Source organism: Synchiropus splendidus, chromosome 4 (genome assembly GCF_027744825.2).
Source record: "Synchiropus splendidus isolate RoL2022-P1 chromosome 4, RoL_Sspl_1.0, whole genome shotgun sequence".
Lineage (NCBI taxonomy): Eukaryota > Metazoa > Chordata > Actinopteri > Syngnathiformes > Callionymidae > Synchiropus > Synchiropus splendidus.
Genome location: NC_071337.1, coordinates 33,863,180 through 33,875,052, shown reverse-complemented (window position 1 = coordinate 33,875,052; position 11,873 = coordinate 33,863,180).

Genomic DNA, 11,873 nt, shown 5'->3' with positions numbered 1-11,873 from the left:
TTTCAAGCAACATCAATAAAAAACGTACTTTCCGGTAAAGACTTTCAAAATAAAATACAACAACAACAACGCACAACCAATTAACAAAGCACCCAAAACATTCACATTTACAGTCTTTCTCGTACTTGCACATCAAATTTAAGCTGTATGAAGTGTTTTTTGAAAGTTTTCAACATTTTTATGTTTGCCGTTCCTGAATCGACCTTATCTCAGGCTGAAATTGCGTTTTCTGCAATGTGCCATAACTTTGCAGGGAAGTTTCAGAACATGAAATTTTCAACTCCCACTATAGCAGAATGGGTCTTTCTAGTAGTTGCACATCAAATCTAAGCTGTCTGAAGTGTTTTTCCAAAGTTATCAACATTTTTATTTTTGGCGTTCCGGAATCGACCTTATCTCAGGCTGAAAACGCGTTTTACGCATTGTGCCATAACTTTGCAGGAAACCTTCAGAACATGAAATTTTCAATTCCCACTAAAGCAGTAAGGGTTTTTCTCCTACTTGCACATCAAATCTAAGCTGTCTGAAGTGTTTTTCGATAGTTTTAAACATTTTTATGTTTGCCGTTCCTGAATCGACCTTATCTCAGGCTGAAATTGCGTTTTCTGCAATGTGCCATAACTTTGCAGGGAAACTTCAGAACATGAAATTTTCACCTCCCACTATAGCAGAAAGGGTCTTTCTAGTAGTTGCACATCAAATCTAAGCTGTCTGAAGTGTTTTTTCAAAGTTATCATATTTTTATGTTTGGCGTTCCGTAATTGACCTTGTCTCATGCTGAAAACGCGTTTTCTGCATTGTGCCATAACTTTGCAGGGAAGCTTCAGAACATGAAATTTTCAACTCCCACTACAGCAGAAAGGCTTTTTCCAGTAGTTGCACATCAAATCTAAGCTGTCTGAAGTGTTTTTCCAAAGTTATCAACATTTTTATTTTTGGCTTTCCGGAATCGACCTTGTCTCAGGCTGAAAACGCGTTTTCTGCATTGTGCCATAACTTTGCAGCGAAGCCTCAGAACATGAAATTTTCACCTCCCACTATAGCAGAAAGGGTTTTTCTAATAGTTGCACATCAAATCTAAGCTGTTTGAAGTGTTTTTCCAAAGTTATCAACATTTTTATGTTTGGCGTTCCGGAACCCACCTTATCTCAGGCTGTAAAAGCGTTTTCTGCATTGTGCCATAACTTTGGAGGGAAGCTTCAGAACATGAAATTTTGACCTAACACTATAGCAGGAAGGGTCTTTCTTGTACTTGCACATCAAATCTAAGCTGTCTGAAGTGTTTTGCGAAAGTTATCAACATTTTTATGTTTGGCGTTCCAGAATCGACCTTATCTCAGGCTGAAAACGCGTTGTCTGCATTGTGCCATAACTTTGCAGGGAAGCTTCAGAACATGAAATTTTCACCTCCCACTATAACAGAAAGGGTCTTTCTAGTAGTTGCACATCAAATCTAAGCTGTCTGAAGTGTTGTTCCAAAGTGATCAACATTTTTACGTTTGGCGTTTCGGAACCCACCTTATCTCAGGCTGAAAACGCGTTTTCTGCATTGTCCCATAACTTTCTAGGGAGGCTTCAGAACATGAAATTTTGACCTCCCACTATAGCAGAAAGGGTCTTTCTAGTAGTTGCACATCAAATCTAAGCTGTCTGAGGTGTTTTTCCAAAGTTATCAACATTTTTATGTTTGGCGTTCCGGAACCCACCTTATCTCAGGCTGAAAACGCGTTTTCTGCATTGTGCCATAACTTCTCAGGGAAGCTTCAGAACATGAAATGTTCACCTCCCACGATAGCAGAAAGGGTCTTTCTAGTAGTTGCACATCAGATCTAAGCTGTCCGAAGTGTTTTTCGAAAGTTATCAACATTTTTATGTTTGGTGTTCCCGAATCGACCTTATCTGAGGATGAAAAATCGTTTTCTGCATTGTCCCATGATTTTCCAGGGAAGTTTCAGAACATGAATTTTCGACCTCCCACTATAGCAGAAAGGGTCTTTCGAGTAGTTGCACATCAAATCTAAGCTGTCTGAAGTGTTTTTCGAAAGTTATCAACATTTTTATGTTTGGCGTTCCAGAATCGACCTTATCTCAGGCTGAAAACGCGTTGTCTGCATTGTGCCATAACTTTGCATGGAAGCTTCCGAACATGAAATTTTTACCTCCCACTATAGCAGAAAGGGTCTTTCTAGTAGTTGCACATCAAATCTAAGCTGTCTGAAGTGTTGTTCCAAAGTTATCAATATTTTTATGTTTGGCGTTCCGGAATCGACCTTATCTCAAGCTGAAAACGCGTTTCCTGCATTGTGGCATAACTTTGCAGGGAAGCTTCAGAACATCGAATTTTCACCTCCCACAACGGCAGAAATGGTCTTTCTAGTAGTTGCACATCAAATCTAAGCTGTCTGAAGTGTTTTTACAGAGTTATGAACGTGTTTATATTTGGCGTTCCGGAATCGACCTTATCTCAGGCTGAAAACGCGTTTTACGCATGGTGCCATAACTTTGCAGGGAAGCTTCAGAACATCGAATTTTCACCTCCCACTATAGCAGAAACGGTCTTTCTCGTAGTTGCACATCAAATTTAAGCTGTCTGAAGTGTTTTTCCAAAGTTATCAACATTTTTATGTTTGGCGTACCAGAATCTATCTTATCTCAGGCTGAAGACGTGTTTTCTGCATTGTGCCATAACTTTGCAGGGAAGCTTCAGAACATGAAATTTTAAACTTGCGCTATAGCAGAAAAGGTCGTTCTAGTAGTTGGACATCAAATCTAAGCTGTCTGAAGTGCTTTTCCAAAGTTATCATCATTTTTATGTTTGGCATTCTGGAACCCACCTTATCTCAGTCTGAAAATGTGTTTTCTGCATTGTGCCATAACTTTTCAGCTTCAGAACATGAAATTTTCAACCTCCCACTATAGCAGAAAGGGTCTTTCTAGTAGTTGCACATCAGATCTAAGCTGTCCGAAGTGTCTTTTCAAAGTTATCAACACTTTTATGTTTTGCGTTCCGGAATCGACCTTATCTCAGACTGAAAACGCGTTTTACGCATTATGCCATAGCTTTGGAGGGAAGCTTCAGAACATCGGATTTTCACCACCCACTATATCAGAAAGGGTCTTTCTAGTAGTTGCACATCAAATCTAAGCAGTCTGAAGTGTTTTTCCAAAGTTATCAACATTTTTATGTTTGGCGTTTTGGAATCGACCTTATCTCACGCTGAAAACGCGTTTTCTGCATTGTGCCATAACTTTGCAGGGAAGCTTTAGAACATGAAATTTTAAACTTGCGCTATAGCAGAAAAGGTCTTTCTAGTAGTTGTACATCAAATTTATGCTGTCTGAAGTGTTTTTCCAAAGTTTTCCACATTTTAATGTTTGGCGTTCTGGAATCGACCTTATCTCAGGCTGAAAACGCGTTTTACGCATTGTGCCATAACTTTGCATAAAGCTTCAGAACATGAAATTTTCACCTCCCGCTACAGCAGAAAGGGTCTTTCTAGTAGTGGCAGATGAAATCTAAGCTGTCTGAAATGTTTTTCCAAAGTTATCAACATTTTTTTGTTTGGCGTTCTGGAACCCACCTTATCTCAGTCTGAAAATGTGTTTTCTGCATTGTGCCGTAACTTTGCAGGGAAGCCTCAGAACATGAAATTTTCACCTCCCGCTATAGCAGAAAGGGTCTGTCTCGTAGTTGCACATTAAAGCTAAGCTGTCTGAAGTGTTTTTCCAAACTGATCAACATTTTTATGTTTGGCGTTCCGGAGTCGACCTTATCTTAGGCTGAAAACGCTTTTTACGCATTGTGCCACAACTTTGCATAAAGCTTCAGAACATGAAATTTTCACCTCCCACTATAGCAGAAAGGGTCTTTCTAGTAGTTGCAGATCAAATCTAAGCTGTCTGAAATGTTTTTCCAAAGTTATCAACATTTTTATGTTTGGCGTTCCGGAATCAACCTTATCTCAGGCTGAAAACGCGTTTTACGCATTGTGCCATAACTTTGCATAAAGCTTCAGAACATGAAATTTTCACCTCCCACTATAGCAGACAGGTTTTTTACGTAGTTGCATATCAAATCTAAGCTGTCTGAAGTGTTTTTCCAAACGTATCAACATTTTTATGTTTGGCGTTCCGGAACCCATCTTATCTCAGGCTGAAAACGTGTTTTCTGCATTGTGCCATAACTTTGCAGGGATGCCTCAGAACATGAAATTTTCACCTCCCACAATAGTAGAAAGGGTCTTTCTAGTAGTTGCACATCAAATCTAAGCTGTCTGAAGTGTTTTGCCAAATTTATCAACATTTTTATGTTTGGCGTTCCGGAATCGACCTTATCTCAGGCTGAAAACGCGTTTTACGCATGGTGCCATAACTTTGCAGGGAAGCTTCAGAACATCGAATTTTCACTTCCCACTATAGCAGAAACGGTCTTTCTCGTAGTTGCACATCAAATCTAAGCTGTCTGAAGTGTTTTTCCAAAGTTATCAACATTTTTATGTTTGGCGTACCAGAATCTATCTTATCTCAGGCTGAAGACGTGTTTTCTGCATTGTGCCATAACTTTGCAGGGAAGCTTCAGAACATGAAATTTTAAACTTGCGCTATAGCAGAAAAGGTCTTTCTAGTAGTTGGACATCAAATCTAAGCTGTCTGAAGTGTTTTTCCAAAGTTATCATCATTTTTATGTTTGACGTTCTGGAACCCACCTTATCTCAGGCTGAAAACGCGTTTTCTGCATTCTGCCATAACTTTGCAGGGAAGCTTCAGAACATGAAATTTCTACATCCCACTATAGCAGAAAGGGTCTTTCTAGTAGTTGCACATCAAATCTAAACTGTTTGAAGTGTTTTTCCAAAGTAATCAACATTTTTAAGTTTGGCGTTCCGGAATCAACCTTATCTCAGGCTGAAAACGCATTTTACGCATTGTGCCATAAATTTGCAGGAAAGCTTCAGAACATTAAATTTTCACCTCCCACTATAGCAGAAAGGGTCTTTCTCGTACTTGTACATCAAATCTAAGCTGTCTGAAGTGTTTTTCCGAAGTTATCAACATTTTTATGTTTGGCGTTCCGGAATTGACCTTATGTCAGGCTGAAAACGCGTTTTCTGCATTGTGACATAACTTTACAGGGAAGCTTCAGAACATGAAATTTTAACCTCCCACGATAGCAGAAAGGGTCTTTCTAGTAGTTGCACATCAAATCGAAGCTGTTTGAATTGTTTTTCCAAAGTTATCAACACTTTTTTGTTTGGTGTTCCGGAATCAACCTTATCTGAGGCTGAAAACGCGTTTTACGCATTGTGCCATAACTTTGCAGGAAAGCTTCAGAACATGAAATTTTCAACTCCCACTATAGCAGAAAGGCTCTTTCTAGTAGTTGCACATCAAATCTAAGCTGTCTAAAGAGTTTTTCCAAAGTTATCAATATTTTTATGTTTGGCGTTCCGGAATCGACCTTATCTCAGGCTGAAAACGCGTTTCCTGCATTGTGGCATAACTTTGCAGGGAAGCTTCAGAACATCGAATTTTCACCTCCCACAATGGCAGAAATGGTCTTTCTAGTAGTTGCACATCAAATCTAAGCTGTCTGAAGTGTTTTTCCAGAATTATGAACGTGTTTATGTTTGGCGTTCCGGAATCGACCTTATCTCAGGCTGAAAACGCGTTTTACGCATGGTGCCATAACTTTGCAGGGAAGCTTCAGAACATCGAATTTTCACCTCCCACTATAGCAGAAACGGTCTTTCTCGTAGTTGCAAATCAAATCTAAGCTGTCTGAAGTGTTTTTCCAAAGTTATCAACATTTTTATGTTTGGCGTACCAGAATCTATCTTATCTCAGGCTGAAGACGTGTTTTCTGCATTGTGCCATAACTTTGCAGGGAAGCTTCAGAACATGAAATTTTAAACTTGCGCTATGGCAGAAAAGGTCTTTCTAGTAGTTGGACATCAAATCTAAGCTGTCTGAAGTGTTTTTCCAAAGTTATCATCATTTTTATGTTTGGCGTTCTGGAACCCACCTTATCTCAGTCTGAAAATGTGTTTTCTGCATTGTGCCATAACTTCTCAGGGAAGCTTCATAACATGAAATTTTCAACCTCCCACTATAGCAGAAAGGGTCTTTCTAGTAGTTGCACATCAGATCTAAGCTGCCCGAAGTGTCTTTTCAAAGTTATCAACACTTTTATGTTTGGCATTCGGGAATCGACCTTATCTCAGGCTGAAAACGCGTTTTACGCATGGTGCCATAACTTTGCAGGGAAGCTTCAGAACATGACATTTTAAACTTCCACTATAGCAGAAAGGGTCTTTCTAGTAGTTGCACATCAAAGCTAAGCTGTCTGAAGTGTTTTTCCAAAGTTATCAACATTTTTTTGTTTGGCGTTCCGGAATCGACCTTATCTCAGACTGAAAACGCGTTTTACGCATTATGCCATAGCTTTCGAGGGAAGCTTCAGAACATCGGATTTTCACCACCCACTATATCAGAAAGGGTCTTTCTAGTAGTTGCACATCAAATCTAAGCAGTCTGAAGTGTTTTTCCAAAGTTATCAACATTTTTATGTTTGGCGTTCTGGAATCGACCTTATCTCAGGCTGAAAACGCGTTTTACGCATTGTGCCATAACTTTGCATAAAGCTTCAGAACATGAAATTTTCACCTCCCACTATAGCAGAAAGGTTTTTTTACGTAGTTGCATATCAAATCTAAGCTGTCTGAAGTGTTTTTCCAAACGTATCAACATTTTTATGTTTGGCGTTCCGGAATCGACCTTATCTCAGGCTGAAAACGCGTTTTACGCATGGTGCCATAACTTTGCAGGGAAGCTTCAGAACATCGAATTTTCACCTCCCACTATAGCAGAAACGGTCTTTCTCGTAGTTGCACATCAAATCTAAGCTGTCTGAAGTGTTTTTCCAAAGTTATCAACATTTTTATGTTTGGCGTACCCGAATCTATCTTATCTAAGGCTGAAGACGTGTTTTCTGCATTGTGCCATAACTTTGCAGGGAAGCTTCAGAACATGAAATTTTAAACTTGCGCTATAGCAGAAAAGGTCTTTCTAGTAGTTGGACATCAAATCTAAGCTGTCTGAAGTGTTTTTCCAAAGTTATCATCATTTTTATGTTTGGCGTTCTGGAACCCACCTTATCTCAGGCTGAAAACGCGTTTTCTGCATTGTGCCATAACTTTGCAGGGAAGCTTCAGAACATGAAATTTCTACATCCCACTATAGCAGAAATGGTCTTTCTAGTAGTTGCACATCAAATCTAAACTGTTTGAAGTGTTTTTCCAAAGTAATCAACATTTTTAAGTTTGGCGTTCCGGAATCAACCTTATCTCAGGCTGAAAACGCATTTTACGCATTGTGCCATAAATTTGCAGGAAAGCTTCAGAACATTAAATTTTCACCTCCCACTATAGCAGAAAGGGTCTTTCTCGTACTTGTACATCAAATCTAAGCTGTCTGAAGTGTTTTTCCGAAGTTATCAACATTTTTATGTTTGGCGTTCCGGAATTGACCTTATGTCAGGCTGAAAACGCGTTTTCTGCATTGTGACATAACTTTGCAGGGAAGCTTCAGAACATGAAATTTTAACCTCCCACGATAGCAGAAAGGGTCTTTCTTGTAGTTGCACATCAAATCGAAGCTGTTTGAATTGTTTTTCCAAAGTTATCAACACTTTTTTGTTTGGTGTTCCGGAATCAACCTTATCTGAGGCTGAAAACGCGTTTTACGCATTGTGCCATAACTTTGCAGGAAAGCTTCAGAACATGAAATTTTCAACTCCCACTATAGCAGAAAGGCTCTTTCTAGTAGTTGCACATCAAATCTAAGCTGTCTAATGAGTTTTTCCAAAGTTATCAATATTTTTATGTTTGGCGTTCCGGAATCGACCTTATCTCAGGCTGAAAACGCGTTTCCTGCATTGTGGCATAACTTTGCAGGGAAGCTTCAGAACATCAAATTTTCACCTCCCACAATGGCAGAAATGGTCTTTCTAGTAGTTGCAAATCAAATCTAAGCTGTCTGAAGTGTTTTTCCAGAATTATGAACGTGTTTATGTTTGGCGTTCCGGAATCGACCTTATCTCAGGCTGAAAACGCGTTTTAAGCATGGTGCCATAACTTTGCAGGGAAGCTTCAGAACATCGAATTTTCACCTCCCACTATAGCAGAAACGGTCTTTCTCGTAGTTGCACATCAAATCTAAGCTGTCTGAAATGTTTTTCCAAAGTTAACAACATTTTTATGTTTGGCGTACCAGAATCTATCTTATCTCAGGCTGAAGACGTGTTTTCTGCATTGTGCCATAACTTTGCAGGGAAGCTTCAGAACATGAAATTTTAAACTTGCGCTATAGCAGAAAAGGTCTTTCAAGTAGTTGGACATCAAATCTAAGCTGTCTGAAGTGTTTTTCCAAAGTTATCATCATTTTTATGTTTGGCGTTCTGGAACCCACCTTATCTCAGTCTGAAAATGTGTTTTCTGCATTGTGCCATAACTTCTCAGGGAAGCTTCAGAACATGAAATTTTGAACATCCCACTATAGCAGAAAGGGTCTTTCTAGTAGTTGCACATCAGATCTAAGCTGTCCGAAGTGTCTTTTCAAATTTATCAACACTTTTATGTTTGGCATTCGGGAATCGACCTTATCTCAGGCTGAAAACGCGTTTTACGCATGGTGCCATAACTTTGCAGGGAAGCTTCAGAACATGACATTTTAAACTTCCACTATAGCAGAAAGGGTCTTTCTAGTAGTTGCACATCAAAGCTACGCTGTCTGAAGTGTTTTTCCAAAGTTATCAACATTTTTATGTTTGGCGTTCCGGAATCGACCTTATCTCAGACTGAAAACGCGTTTTACGCATTATGCCATAGCTTTCGAGGGAAGCTTCAGAACATCGGATTTTCACCACCCACTATATCAGAAAGGGTCTTTCTAGTAGTTGCACATCAAATCTAAGCAGTCTGAAGTGTTTTTCCAAAGTTATCAACATTTTTATGTTTGGCGTTCTGGAATCGACCTTATCTCAGGCTGAAAACGCGTTTTACGCATTGTGCCATAACTTTGCATAAAGCTTCAGAACATGAAATTTTCACCTCCCACTATAGCAGAAAGGGTCTTTCTAGTAGTTGCAGATAAAATCTAAGCTGTCTGAAATGTTTTTCCAAAGTTATCAACGTTTTTTTGTTTGGCGTTCTGGAACCCACCTTATCTCAGTCTGAAAATGTGTTTTCTGCATTGTGCCGTAACTTTGCAGGGAAGCCTCAGAACATGAAATTTTCACCTCCCGCTATAGTAGAAAGGGTCTTTCTAGTAGTTGCACATCGAATCTAAGCTGTCTGAAGTGTCTTTTCAAAGTTATCAACACTTTTATGTTTGGCGTTCCGGAATCGACCTTATCTCAGGCTGTAAACGCGTTTTACGCATGGTGCCATAACTTTGCAAGGAAGCTTCAGAACATGAATTTTTCACCTCCCACAATGGCAGAAAGGGTCTTTCTAGTAGTTGCACATCAAATCTAAGCTGTCTGAAGTGTTTTTCCAAAATTATCAACAGTTTTATGTTTGGCGTTCCGGAATCGACCTTATCTCAGGCCGAAAACGTTTTTTCTGCATTGTGCCATAACTTTGCAGGGAAGCTTCAGAACATGAAATTTTAACATCCCACAATAGCAGAAAGGGTCTGTCTCGTAGTTGCTCATTAAAGCTAAGCTGTCTGAAGTGTTTTTCCAAACTGATCAACATTTTTATGTTTGGCGTTCCGGAGTCGACCTTATCTCAGGCTGAAAACGCTTTTTACGCATTGTGCCACAACTTTGCATAAAGCTTCAGAACATGAAATTTTCACCTCCCACTATAGCAGAAAGGGTCTTTCTAGTAGTTGCAGATCAAATCTAAGCTGTCTGAAATGTTTTTCCAAAGTTATCAACATTTTTATGTTTGGCGTTCCGGAATCAACCTTATCTCAGGCTGAAAACGCGTTTTACGCATTGTGCCATAACTTTGCATAAAGCTTCAGAACATGAAATTTTCACCTCCCACTGTAGCAGAAAGGTTTTTTACGTAGTTGCATATCAAATCTAAGCTGTCTGAATTGTTTTTCCAAACGTATCAACATTTTTATGTTTGGCGTTCCGGAACCCATCTTATCTCAGGCTGAAAACGTTTTTTCTGCATTGTGCCATAACTTTGCAGGGATGCCTCAGAACATGAAATTTTCACCTCCCACTATAGTAGAAAGGGTCTTTCTAGTAGTTGCACATCAAATCTAAGCTGTCTGAAGTGTTTTGACAAATTTATCAACATTTTTATGTTTGGCGTTCCGGAACACATCTTATCTCAGGCTGAAAACGCTTTTTCTGCATTGTGCCATACCTTTGCAGGGAAGCTTCAGAACATGAAATTTTCACCTCCCACTATAGCAGAAAGGGTCTTTCTTGTAGTTGCACATCAATTGTAAGCGGTCTGAAGTGTATTTCAAAAGTTATCAACTTTTTTATGTTTGACGTTCCTGAATCGACCTGATCACAGGCTGAAAACGCGCTTCACGCATTGTTCCATAACTTTGCCGTGAAGCTTCAGAACATGAATTTTTCACCTCCCACAATGGCAGAAAGGGTCTTTCTAGTAGTTGCACGTGAAATCTAAGCTGTCTGAAGTGTTTTTCCAAAGTTATCAACATTTTTATGTTTGGCGTTCCGGAATCGACCTTATCTCAGGCTGAAAACGCGTTTTAAGCATTGTGCCACAACTATGCATAAAGCTTAAGAACATGAAATTTTGACCTCCCACTATAGCAGAAAGGGTCTTTCTAGTAGTTTCACGTGAAATCTAAGCTGTCTGAAGTGTTTTTCCAAAGTTATCAACATTTTTATGTTTGGCGTTCCGGAATCGACTTTATCTCAGGCTGAAAACCTTTTTTTCCGCATTGTGCCATAACTTTGCAGGAAACTTCAGAATAAGAATTTTTAACCTCCCACTGTTGCAGAAAGGGTCTGTCTTGTAGTTGCACATCAAATCGAAGCTGTCTGAAGTGTTTTTCCAAAGTTATCAACATTTTCATGTTTGCCGTTCTGGAACCCACCTTATCTCTGGCTGAAAACGCATTTTCTGCATTGTGCCATAACTTTGCAGGCACGCTTCAGAACATGAAATTTTCACATGCCACTATAGCAGAAACGGTCTTTCTAGTAGTTGCACATCAAATCTAATCTGTCTGAAGTGTTTTTCCAAAGTTTTCAAGATTTTTATGTTTGGCGTTCCGGAATCGACCATATCTCAGGCTGAAAACGCGTATTCTGCATTGTGCCTTAACTTTGCAGGGAAGCTTCAGAACATGAAATTTTCAGCTCCCACTATAGCAGAAATGGTCTTTCTAGTAGTTGCTCGTCAAATCTAAGCTGTCTGAAGTGTTTTTCCAAAGTTTTCAACATTTTTATGTTTGGCGTTCCGGAACCCACCTCATCTCAGGCTGAAAACGTGTTTTCTGCATTGTGCCATAACTTTGCAGGGAAGCTTCAGAACATGAAATTTTCACCTCCCACTATATCAGAAAGGATCTTTCTAGTAGTTGCACATCACATCTAAGCTGTCTGAAGTGTTTTTCCAAAGTTATCAACATTTTTATGTTTGGCGTTCCGGAATCGATCTTATCTCCGGCTGAATACGCGTTTTCTTCATTGTGCCATAACTTTGCAGGGAATTTTCAGAACATGAAATTTTCACCTCCCACGATAGCAGAAAGAGTCTTTCTAGTACTTGCACATCAAATCTAAGCTGTCTGAAGTGTTTTTCCAAAGTTCTCAACATTCTTATGTTTGGCGTTCTGGAACCCACCTTATCTCAGGCTGAAAACGCGTTATC